This window comes from Lissotriton vulgaris, chromosome 7, assembly GCF_964263255.1.
Source record: "Lissotriton vulgaris chromosome 7, aLisVul1.2, whole genome shotgun sequence".
NCBI lineage: Eukaryota > Metazoa > Chordata > Amphibia > Caudata > Salamandridae > Lissotriton > Lissotriton vulgaris.
The window spans coordinates 362271878-362283812 of NC_141695.1; the positions used below are offsets into that span (position 1 = coordinate 362271878).

At 40.3% G+C, this 11935-nt stretch overlaps 1 pseudogene; it reads left to right on the forward strand.

Annotated features, from left to right (window-relative positions):
* Positions 1-9119: 9119 nt before the first annotated feature.
* LOC147701647 (uncharacterized) lies at positions 9120-10497 on the forward strand (annotated as a pseudogene).
* Positions 10498-11935: the final 1438 nt, after the last annotated feature.

The window sequence follows — 11935 nt, forward strand, 5'->3', positions numbered from 1 at the left end:
GTTCACAGGGCCCATGTCTACCCAAACAAAAGATGGTTAGAACCTTTCTTCCCGTGTGCCAAGCTCTTGTGCCCACCTCAGAGGTGTGGCCAGAGAAATGAACAACCCTCCATCTGTAGTCACTCTAAACCATTTCTGGGGGCAGCCCCTCTCCCACTGGGACTGGTATCTGTCTGACTGGGGAAACAAAGGAGAGTCCAGGCCAGAAGTTATCTAACATTTGAGTGTGACTTTGAAGTAAATCGAGTTCCTGGGCACAGCTCAGGTGGTCATCCTGCCAGAGGAGCCGACACACCTCCCCAGATGCAAGGCCTTTGTCCTGTTCTAGGAGCAGTTTTCACACATCACCAATGTGTTAGTTCACATGGAAACTTCGAGGCTTTATGCAGGAATGTGACTTTCCTAAAGTACCTTTTCCAAAATATTTATTGAAAATCTGACTTCACATGTGAATTGGGCATTTAAAAAATATTTCACAGAGTCCAAGAATGAAATTTATAGTAGTTTCTAGCGGTAGCTATCATTATTATATATAATCTTGCACCTCAATGTTTTCCTATGGAACAGCCCTGCTAAATAAAAATAGCTATGGAGGCGTCTTCACAGCAAAGTGAAATGTAGCACTAAACCTTTACATGTCCTACTTTTAAATACCATAAACCCTGCAGTAAGGCCTACTTTGGGGTGACTTATTAATATTTAAAAGGAGTTATATCGACAGGTTGAATTGCCAATTTAAAAACTGCACAACTAGGTTATATAGGCTAGGCCTTTAGTCATGTTTGCACTGCCACTTCAGTGGGTATCACAATGGGTGCTGCAGTCCACTGGTGGCATATAAGTCACAGGTCCTTGGTACACTCTGTACCATATATTATGGACTTAAAGGTAAGTTAAATGTACAAATCAGGAGTATGCCAATTTCATCAAGTTGAAAGGGAAAGCACAGAAATCATATCGCTGGTTGGCAGAGGTAAAGGCCACATAGTTCAACAGCAAGCAACACAGTCAAGGCAAACATCTCGGACTACAGATGGAAATTTCCAACACCCGTGTATTGTGTATCAGTGAAAATAAGGGGGAGGGGCGTGACCAGGAGATCTGTGCAGGTCGTCCCCCTCAGTGGCCATGTGTCATGGGTGCAGTATTTAGGGACAAAGATGGCGCGGTCCCCCATTCGATCATTCAGTCAAGCCCACCACATCTGAATTAGTATACCCATTGATGGAGCGAGGTGAAAAAACAAAATTTTGTATACCCCTCGTGAATTCATTTTCTCCTAACTATAATTTTTATTAATTGCATGGTGTGGAAAACACTAACCAACATAGTATAGAATGCACACATAAATACACGTGGGAATACTAATCTGCGTGTATGGTGAAAAAATAACTAACTAATTAATGTTGATGTCATGATGTGAAATAACGCTAAACCTCCTAAATAAACTAAATCGGCATAAATATGCTTTTTGTGCATGTATTTGTGGCGGAAACCGAAGGATAAGTGAGTATAAATTGCATATGTGTCGCTTCTTTGCTAGGTAATAACTAACAGTGAAACCTTAGTAAGGGGGGAGGTAAACAGAATGGTTATATTTCCATAATTAACATTTATTTGTCTTTGTTTCTATGATAGTTCTCATTTTGACCTGTACGGCCTAGTGAAAACATGGCTGCTCTGTTGACTGTGAATAGAAAACGAACTGAGCATGTGAGGCACAAGTCCGAGTTTGAATGCGAGCTGCTTGTGCATGAACGAAACCAGTTCAAGGCCAACATGCCCTCGAAGTCTTGATGACTGCCAAAAAGAATGGACGTTTGAGTTATTGAACGTGGGAAAAGTACATGGAGTTGCCAGTTGAGGATGTGACTAGGCCAAAGACTTTCTTAAACAAAGGACTCTTTAAAATTCAGCTGACACAACGGAAAGTTAATGTTAGAATGATGAGGTGATGCTCATCCATCACAAATCTGTCCAATCAGACTCCGAGTTTGTGCTGATAGTTACTTTTGTAGATAGATAACGTTTTGTGAGTAACTCGCAGTGTTATGGGCCCCACTGATGAGTAGATGTATGATTTTGTACTTCAGGGAAAGGTGACATGGTTGTAGAAATTATTTCTGCATCAGTAATTAGCTTGGTAGCAGAGCATTGGTTGCTATAGAATTAGTTAGGATTATGTATAAAGTGCTATATAAGGGTTTTGATGTACAGAATTATGACTAACACCTGTTGAGTTCGTATTACGTTATATGTAGTCTTCTGAGTATTGCTTGAAACTGGTCACTCTGTCTGCAGGCAGAGGAAGTGTGGCAAGTGAAGTCGCACATCGCATAGTCTGTTTCAAAAAGTAGTATTGTCGTATACTGCGGTGGTATTGTCGTATATCACAAGTGGTGTCGTCGCACATCACAAGTATAGGGAACCAACGTGAGAAAGGATAAATGTATAGCGAGGACAGTCTATAAAATCTTAGCCTTCAAGTACAGGGATCATTGCGTATCCTGAATTAAAACTTACTGCTGGGAGGTAATAGAGCTTAACCCGAGCTTGTGAGAAGGGTAAAGGTAGAGGTAAGCGCTACTGTATCTGCAAGTGTAAAAAAATTCTGTGATAGAGAAGAGGTAAGCGCTGTCTACTGGAACTACAGAATTCTTGTATGATTGAAATTTCGATCACTTTTGTTTAGCGAAACAGATGAATGGAGTTGTTTTGTGTAAGTTACTAACCGATTCAGTTGTATACCTTGTAAATACGGCTTCTCGATAAATCCTGTAAAAGAGGGGCCAGTCAATGCTGCAGAAGCCGGAGCTCTGGTGACGTTAAAAGTGTTGAGCAGGGATTGGTCCTTGTGATCAAGACAGAGTATGGGCTGATTGATGCATCACGAAAAGCAACAAAACTATTGGTTAGGCACTAAGGAGACGTATCTTGTTCTAATTGGTACGCTAGTGTAAACCGCACTGTGATAGGTTGGTGTTATGGAACAACAACAGAAGAGTACGCGATTTTTTTAAAAACAGGGAAATTACAGAAAAATCGATTGCTATTACGAAGAGGAAAAGAAGAAACCTTCATGGTTTAAGAAATTGAAAAATGTGTTTGTGAAGGATAAGGCGATAGTAACAAGAGTGGGAAAATGACTTCCTCCGCCGAAAACGCCTGCTTCAATTATGTTGTCAAAATATGGTTACCATACATGTGTTTGGTTAGAGAATTGAGCAATGTATACCAGAAATGATGGTGCGTTAGCCTTTCCAGAAGTCGGATCTTTCAATCTGGCAGATTTACGAAATTTGAGAGAAAGAATGATGATGCATGAGCCGAGACCTAGACCTACTCAATTTGAAGCTTTAGTCGAATGGGAAGATGAGATGTACGAAATGGAACAAGAAAGATTTGAAAAACATATCAGACCAAGAGGTAGATTGCGTAGATTATGGGGAGAGACACATGAGAGTAGAATGCGCAGATAGAGAAATGCTGACATGTGTGATGGCATGTATCCAGTTAGATTAGTGGATGAATATGAAGGGCGGAAATGTACAGAAAAGAGGAAAAATGTGGAAACAGGGAAAGAAGGTTATGGTGATGGTGAATCAGAGGATGCTGTACTGGAAGAAATATTAAATAGGAGACCGCCACCATATCAATCAGGCCCTTTATGGACTACACCTAATGCTCCAGCATTAGAGGACAGAATTAATGAAACACCAAGGCAATTTTCAAATTTTAGAAATATACCAGAAAGAGTAGAAGTGAGATATAATCTAAATGCCTCAATGACAGAAACGAGATTTACTGGTGCTCCCAAACAGAATACTGAAAGAGGAAGTATAGATAGAGTAGAAAAACGAGTTGAGGAACAAACAAGTACTGCTGAATATATACGATCTACAAATGAATTGACAGAAAAGATACAAGAGCTTACGAAAAATATAGAAGCAGTTACAGTCCCAGTAACGATAGGACCTGTAATCCCAGTGTTTAAAAACCAAAGAATAAAAGATCCAAGTTTAATGATCCCTTTACAGCAAAGTTTGCAAAAGGTAAAAGAAAATGTTTATGCAGACTTGTCAGAAATCAGATGAGCAAGTAATGGAAATCCGCCTGATTTAACTTTCAATCAGAGTTTACCCTATAAATATGCAACCGGAGCAGAATCTGATTCTGCTACACCTGAAAAGAATATTGAAAAAATAGATTTAACACAGACTCCTATAGGACCGTCAGAAAAAGAATTCAGTGATTGGCTTAAAACTTTGAAATTAAAAGAGCATGAACTAAAAGTACTAGATGTGGCAAGATTAAAAGTTGATATGGAAGAATTCATTATTGGAACAATTGGAAACAGACAGATTAAAAACATACCAAGATGATGAACTCATGTTCATGTGCAAAAGTATAACATAGAAAGAGAAGTCTATACATGATCAATTAGAAGGATTAGCAAATGAATTTGAAGTAGAATTCACAAAGAATAAAACATTGCAGAAATCCTACAGAATAGACTTCTCAGAAAAAGACATTGAAAATATGAAAACTGCTGGAAGGATAACCCAAATTAAATAATTGATTGTGCTATTACGGAAATGGGGGGATGTGAATAAGTGGAGAGTGAAATGGGCATAGAAGAAAGAAGAGGCTAGTGATAAGTCTACATTAGCGTTCCCAGTCAGAGAAAAAGAAACAGCAGTAAATGAATTTCCTATGAGAGAAATACCGGGAGGAGGTTATGTGTATGGTCCTTGGAGTAGACAGGATATACTATCATTTACGAATAATTTCCCCAGATTGAGAGAGAAACCAGTAGAATGGTGTCGACAGGTAGATCCATTTGTGAAAGTTTCAAAAGTACTATGGGTTGATCTGGATGGATTATTTGACATAGTTGTGCCAGCAGACTTGTGGACTGAATGTAAAATATCTGTAAATTGTCCGAGAGAAGAATATCCTCATGATAAAGTAACAGGTGCTCTGTCTCCTGAAGCAATGCGCAAATACGAGCAAGTGATAGTATTTCTAAAGAATAAAATTCCACCAAAAGAGACAGATTGGGTCAAAATAGACAGAACTACACAGGAGCCGAAAGAATCTGTACATGCATTTTATGAAAAATTGTTGTTGGTATTTAAACAATGTAGTGGACATGAAGAGTTGAGCGAAAAAGACATGAGTCATTTTATATATGGATTCGTATATGGATTAAGGCCAGAAATCGGAGACATGATCAGGCATAGTATGATAGGTTGGCAGTCGAGTACTGTAGATGATGTTTTAACACCTTGACTGCTGCAGCAATTTCCCCTCTGTGCTGCAGATCCATGATCCCCATTGATCATGACGAACTCAGCTTGTCATCAGCACAGGAGCAGTGTACTGCATGACGAGCTGAGCTCGTCATGAGCATGGAAGGGGTTAAGAAAAGCCAAATATTGTAGTGAAGAAATTGATGCCAAACAAAAGAACTAAAAGAAAAAGCTATGTGGGCACAAGTGAAAGTAGCAGAACACCAAGTAGCTCAATTGGAAAATAAAAACACTGATGCAAGTCAGGGAAAATTGAAAGGAAATTTCAACAAAACGAAATTGATAGGGAATTTAGAAGAGCTCAAAAAAAGTTTCCTTGTCTTAATTGCGGCAGAATAGGGCATTGGAGAAAAGAGTGTAAGTATCCACCAAGAGTTAATCCCAAAAATACATTATTGAATCCGCAGGTGCAGCATGAGGTAATTCAGCAGCAACTGCAACAGCAGCAGATAGTTAATCAGCAAAGTCAGGTGCCACAACCGCCACTTCCACACAGTGTAAATCAACAGAGATACAGTGCAGAGACAGGATTCAGCGGAGACGAGCAGGTAAACAGATCACCTAGAGTGAATGTGAGTCCCCAGTATTGGTTGCAAGAGGAAGGTGGGAGTGAGTCGATGAAAGTTTCTGACGGTGCCTGAGAGAGGGAGAAGAGTGTGTGCTTGGAGCCACTCTTGAGGTAGACCAGTCTGGTCCATTCATAAACGGAAAAGTGAATGATGTAGAAATAACTTTTATAGTGGACACTGATGCTACCCGTTCTACCGTTAGATCAGTGGAGGTCCAAAATCTTACTCTCTCGGGAGACCACATCCAAGTTGTAGGTGTAGCTAATAGACAGATTAAAGCCTCCTTAACACAGCCAGTTGAAGTAGAAATTGGAAATTTCAAAGACATGCATCGATTTGTGGTGTGTGATAGTAGTCCCGTAAATCTGTTAGGACGAGATATCTTGTGTAAAATGAACTGTGCCATATACTGTTCACCAGATGGCATAGAATTGCAAACTCTCGATGAAGATAGCCTGTATAAAATGACCATGCTTATGATTGAGGCAGAACAAAATAAGTTGTTTCCTGTGTTTGATCGAGAAAAGATACCTGATGAATTGAAGAAGGTAGTAAAAGAGAAGGTGTGGGATTTCACAGGAGAAGATATTGGATTAATGAAAGACGTAGATCCTGTAAAAGTCTCTTTAAAAGAAGGTGTGAGTTACCCGAACATTCACCAATACAAAAGGACAGCAGAAATAATTGAAGGAATAACTCCAGTGATAAAGAAAATGATTGACCAAGGCACACTACGAGAGATAGAAAGTAGTCCTTGTAATTCACTGATAATGGGATTGAAAAAGCCAAACAGAACATTTAGGATTGTACAGGACCTTAGAAAGGTGAATAAAATAGTTGTCCCATGTTGTCCAATTGCACCAAATTCAGCAGTGATTTTATATAATTGTCCCCACGATGCAGAGTGGTACACTGTGATCGATTTGTGTAATGCGTTCTTTACAGTTCCATTGCAGCCAATTTTTGCGTTCCGTTTCGGAGATCGTATTCTGGAATGGTGCCGAATTCCTCAAGGGTACACTGAAAGTCCATCTATCTTTAATCAGTTGCTAAAGAAATCACTAGAAAGTTTGAGCATGCCTGGAGAGTCTGTATTGGTTCAGTACATTGATGATCTCCTTGAGGCATCGAAGACAAAAGATGCATGTGTAACAGATACTATTGCATTGCTGAATCATTTGGCAGAAGAGGGACATAAAGTGTCTCCATCTAAATTACAATTTTGTCAGAAAGAAGTGAAATACTTAGGTCATAAGATTGCCAAAGGAATCAGACAAGTCACTGCAGAAAGAATTAAAATGATACAAGGAATGCAGCCACGAAAACCCAAAGACAAGTAAGAATGTTCCTGGGAATGGTAGGTTACTGTAGACAATGGATTTGCGGATTTTCACTGATAGCAAAACCATTACAGAGACTAACCAGAGCAGATATCAGAGACCCTATAGTTCTGACCAAAACTGGGATGGAAGCATTTGAACAGCTAAAAACAAGCCTGTGTGAAGCAGTGGAGAAGTGTGGCTCAATGGTTAAAGCGGCAGACCCTGATGCAGAGGTCTAGCCCGGGACCAGGGTTTAATTCCCCGCCTCGGCGGGTCTTGGGCTCAAAAATTCCATGGACCTGATAATTCTTGCCTCAGTGCCTATTCCAATCATGGATTCCCACTCTGCAACTCTGGGCAATAGCTTGCTTAATCTCCACAACGGCCCCCACAACGCTAAGGATGCCTGGCCTCCACCTTGGGGGTGCCCAGGAGTGGACGCCTCACAGGGAAAGCCAGAATGGGTTCCACAGCGGTATTCGTACATGCGCCTTTAGACCCTTGCGGGTGAGTAGTGCGCTATACAAGTATCAATTTACAATTTTTACCTGCTTTAGGGATGCCTGACTACGAAAAAGAGTTTGAACTGTAACACAGTGATCGAGAAGGATGTGCATTGTCAGTATTAATTCAAAGACATGGAAAACTGAGAAAGCCGATTGCATATTTCTCAGCTGTTTTGGATCCAGTTGCAAAGGCATTGCCAGGTTGTCTAAAAGCAGTAGCAGCTACAAGCGTAAGTATAGAACAAAGTGAAGGAATAGTGATGGGATTTCCTGTGAGAGTGCATGTACCTCATTCTGTGGAGATTCTCTTCACTAAGACAAAAACACAGTATCTGACCAACAATAGGATGACAAAATATGAAAAGATAATTTTGGGAGCAGAAAATGTGACAATCTCCAGATGTGTAAATGTCAATCCTTCTACGTTATTTCCTGATACCATGAAAACTGCAGTAAGGAATGAGGTTGATCACAAATGCCTGGATGTTCTTGAATACTGTACCAAACCAAGACCAGACATCAGAGAGGAGCCATTGCCTGAATCAGATTACGTGATGTTTGTCAATGGTTCATGTCTGAGAACAAATGAAGGTGTTCTGAGTGGAGCATATGCAGTTTGCACGGTGGCAGATGTATTGGAAGCATCTTGTCTGAAAGGAATTCGTTCTGCTCAGGTAGCAGAATTGATTGCTTTTTTTCGAGCATGTGAACTGGGAAAGGAAATTAAGGTTAATATAGTGACTGACAGCCAGTATGGATTTGGAGTTGTCCATGATTACAGACAACTGTGGTCCCAAAGAGGTCATTTGACTTCTGCAGCATCACCAATACATAATGCCGAGTTTGTGAGAATGTTGATAGATGCAATTCAATTGCCTGACAAAATTGCTGTGGTGAAGTGTGTGGCTCACAAGATGGGGGGATGATTATATCACCCGAGGTAACAGGTATGTAGACTCAATTGCAAAGTACTGTGCTAAAAATCTTGCATCCATCATTCGGGACAGTGAAAAGGAGCATGTTTCAAGTTCTTTCATACTAAGAACAGTGGTTGAGACTTGGTAGGAAGTGAGGCAAATGCATGAAGAAGCTGATGAGGAAGAGAACAATGTCTAGTTAAAGGCATGATGCAGACAAAGAGAGGAAGATGAAATTTGGGTTTACAAAGATGAAAGACCAGTAATGCCCGATAGCATGATTTCAAACATGGCCCAAATGTATCATGGTCAAGCTCATGTTGGAAGAGATGCCATGCTTCGTCTATTTAGACAAACGTGGTACAATCCTAAATTCAGGATGGTTGCTGAAAGCCTATGCCAGAGATGTCTGGTATGGCAGCAATTTAATCCAAGCAGAAAAACAATTGTGAGTTTGGGAACCATAGGGCGGGAGGGAGGTCCATTCACATAAATGCAGATGGATTTTATTGAACTGCCACCTTGTAACCGACTCAGATATGTTTTAGTGATCATTTGTTTGTTCTCTCGATGGGTAGAGGCTTTCTCCACGAGGAGAAATGATGGGATAACTGTTGCAAAATTGCTTTTACGTGAGATAATCCCAAGGTTCGGATTTCCAGTGACGATCGAAACTGATCGCGGAACCCATTTTCAGAATGAGCTTATGCAAATGTTCTGTGAAGCACTGGACATCCGTCAGAGACTGCATTGTGCTTACAAACCTGAATCTTCAGGAATGGTTGAACAAGTGAATGGAACAATAAAAAACAGGATTGCAAAAATGTGTTTGGCAACAGGACTAAAGTGGCCAGATGCCTTACCACTTGTTTTGATGACCTTGAGGAGCACACCTGACAGAAAAACTGGATTAAGTCTACACGAGATTCTAATGGGCAGGGTGATGACACAAGCATTTGTACCAGTTAATAAACTGTTAACCATAAATGATGACATCATACTGGATTACTGCAAAAACATGTCTGACCTGGTGACTTAGTTCCATCAGGTGGGAACTGAATCAAACACGAAAGAGAAAAATCCAGCTCATGATCTAGTTCCTGGAGATTGGGTTCGGATAAAAGTGCATCGCAGAAGAAACTGTTTGGTGCCTTGTTGGCAGAGACCAAGACAAGTCATATTGGTTAGCACCACTGCAGTTAAATGTGCCGGAGTGAAGAGGTGGGTGAATGCAAGCCACACCATCCGTGTGCCTGAACCTGAGAAACCAAACAAGGAAGGTGAAAGTACAACTGATTCTGACTCTGAAGGTGAACCAGAGAGAAATCCAGATACTGAAGCTCGACAAGAACGTCGACATTTGGAAGCATCAGATGCTAGTTCTGCGTCTGAAGGAGAAGGAGAAACTGTTGAAATACCGAATTCTGAAGATCAATCTGAAGGTCGAGAATTGGTAGAGAGTGAGACCAGTAAGAACACTGAGAATGGTAAAGATAAAACTGGTGGTCAAGAAAATACTGAACAACAGTCTGAAAGCTCCGAAAGCAGGAAAGAAAATCCTGACACTGGAAAAGAGGAAGTAACTCACGATAAGGATGAGGTTCCAAGTACCAGCTATGGAGATGTTCCTAACAGAGTGAAAGAACTATCAAAAGAGAAAACTGATCTTGAAAAAGAGAAAGACATTATAAAGTTTGTCATAAATAAAACTGTCGAAGAGACTGAAAGTGAAACTGACGACAGTGCAGATGAAACTCCATTAAGAAAGAGTTCAAGAAAAAGGGCTTTGACAGTGGAGCATAACACCATGGAGCCTAAGACAAAAAGAGTTTGTAAAGGAGATAATTGGCCAAAAGAGACTGATGGACTGAGATTTAAATTGGTTAACAAAATGTGAAAACTAGAAGATCAAGTAAATGAAATAACCAGTCAAAAGGAGTCATTGGGAAAAATAATAGAAGTTGTTCAAAGGCCAAAAAGAGTGAGAAGACCAAACCAGAAGTATAAATCACCTGAGTGGTCCTATATTGTTCTACCACCTATCGAAGATGTAAACAGTAGCCAAGAGAACTTAAGCTGCCAAAAGTCAAATGAGAAAAGTGAGTAATTAACTGGATCACAGTGAAAAGTGACAATCGCTTGAAGGTATAGGGAGAAAGACAAACACTAAAATCCTGAGAAGAATGACATTGTAAGTTAAAGGTGAAAGCCTATAAGTAATAAAGGTGAAATAATTGTAAAGTAGATTGAAAAAAGACATTTTTTTAAAAAAATGGCTGATAGTGATCATAAAATGAAGTGCTCTATTTTCAGAAAATGGTGTAGATCATGTTTGATATGTACAGGATTACTAATATTGATATGGATAATCTTAGCTATTGTCATTCCTTTTCAGGATAATTTAGTGAAGTTGAAACATAATGTGAGTTCAAGTGGACAAAATGTGGAATCAAAGCCTAATAAACAGCATGTATATAGACCAGAAATGCATCAGGATAGGTCCATTAGTGATTTTACCAAAAACACATTTTCAAGATTGTTGTTTGAATATGTTAAAACTATGGATGCCAGTGACTGCTACGTTTGAGTAAAATTACCTGCAACTGTTTCAGAAGGGGTGACATATACCATCTTCCACTTACATATGGTGTTACGTGTAGTGTGATTGCAAGCTTGTTTTATCAAAGAGGAAAGTTAGAATATCACTATTCAAATTCAGATGATGTTTTCGCTAAGTTAAAAATTGTTAATGCCCTGAATAAAATGAAGCCCGCCAAAGTAATGGGAGAATTCTTTTTGGAAATAGATGAATTGAGCCATGATTACGCCTTCAAAAATAATTTGCAAAAACAACAGGTGATGGACCGAATGAGGATCAATGTCACACATTCAACCCAGTCAAAAGATCTGGGCCCTAATCCATCGTTTTTTTGCACTCAACACCACCCTGGGTTAGACAATGGCGATATGCAAATCAGCTCTGATCCTGTGCCCCATGGGAACAGTCCAGTCCCTGGGTTAGACAATGGCGATATGCAAATCAGCTCTGACCCTGTGCCCCATGGGAACAGTCCAGTCCGAACTACAAAAGCCATGTCCTTCCCAGAACGGAATCAAGCATCCGAGGACCGGACCGGTTTCGAGGTAACACCTCTCATCAATTCCGCTATAAGTGTACTGGGGATGCCCAGACGTGGGTCCCAGGCACTCCACACCACTGGAGTCAAGCTAGCCGGGCTGATGAGAGGTGTTACCTCGAAACCGGTCCAGTCCTCGGATGCTTGATTCCGTTCTGGGAAGGACATGGCT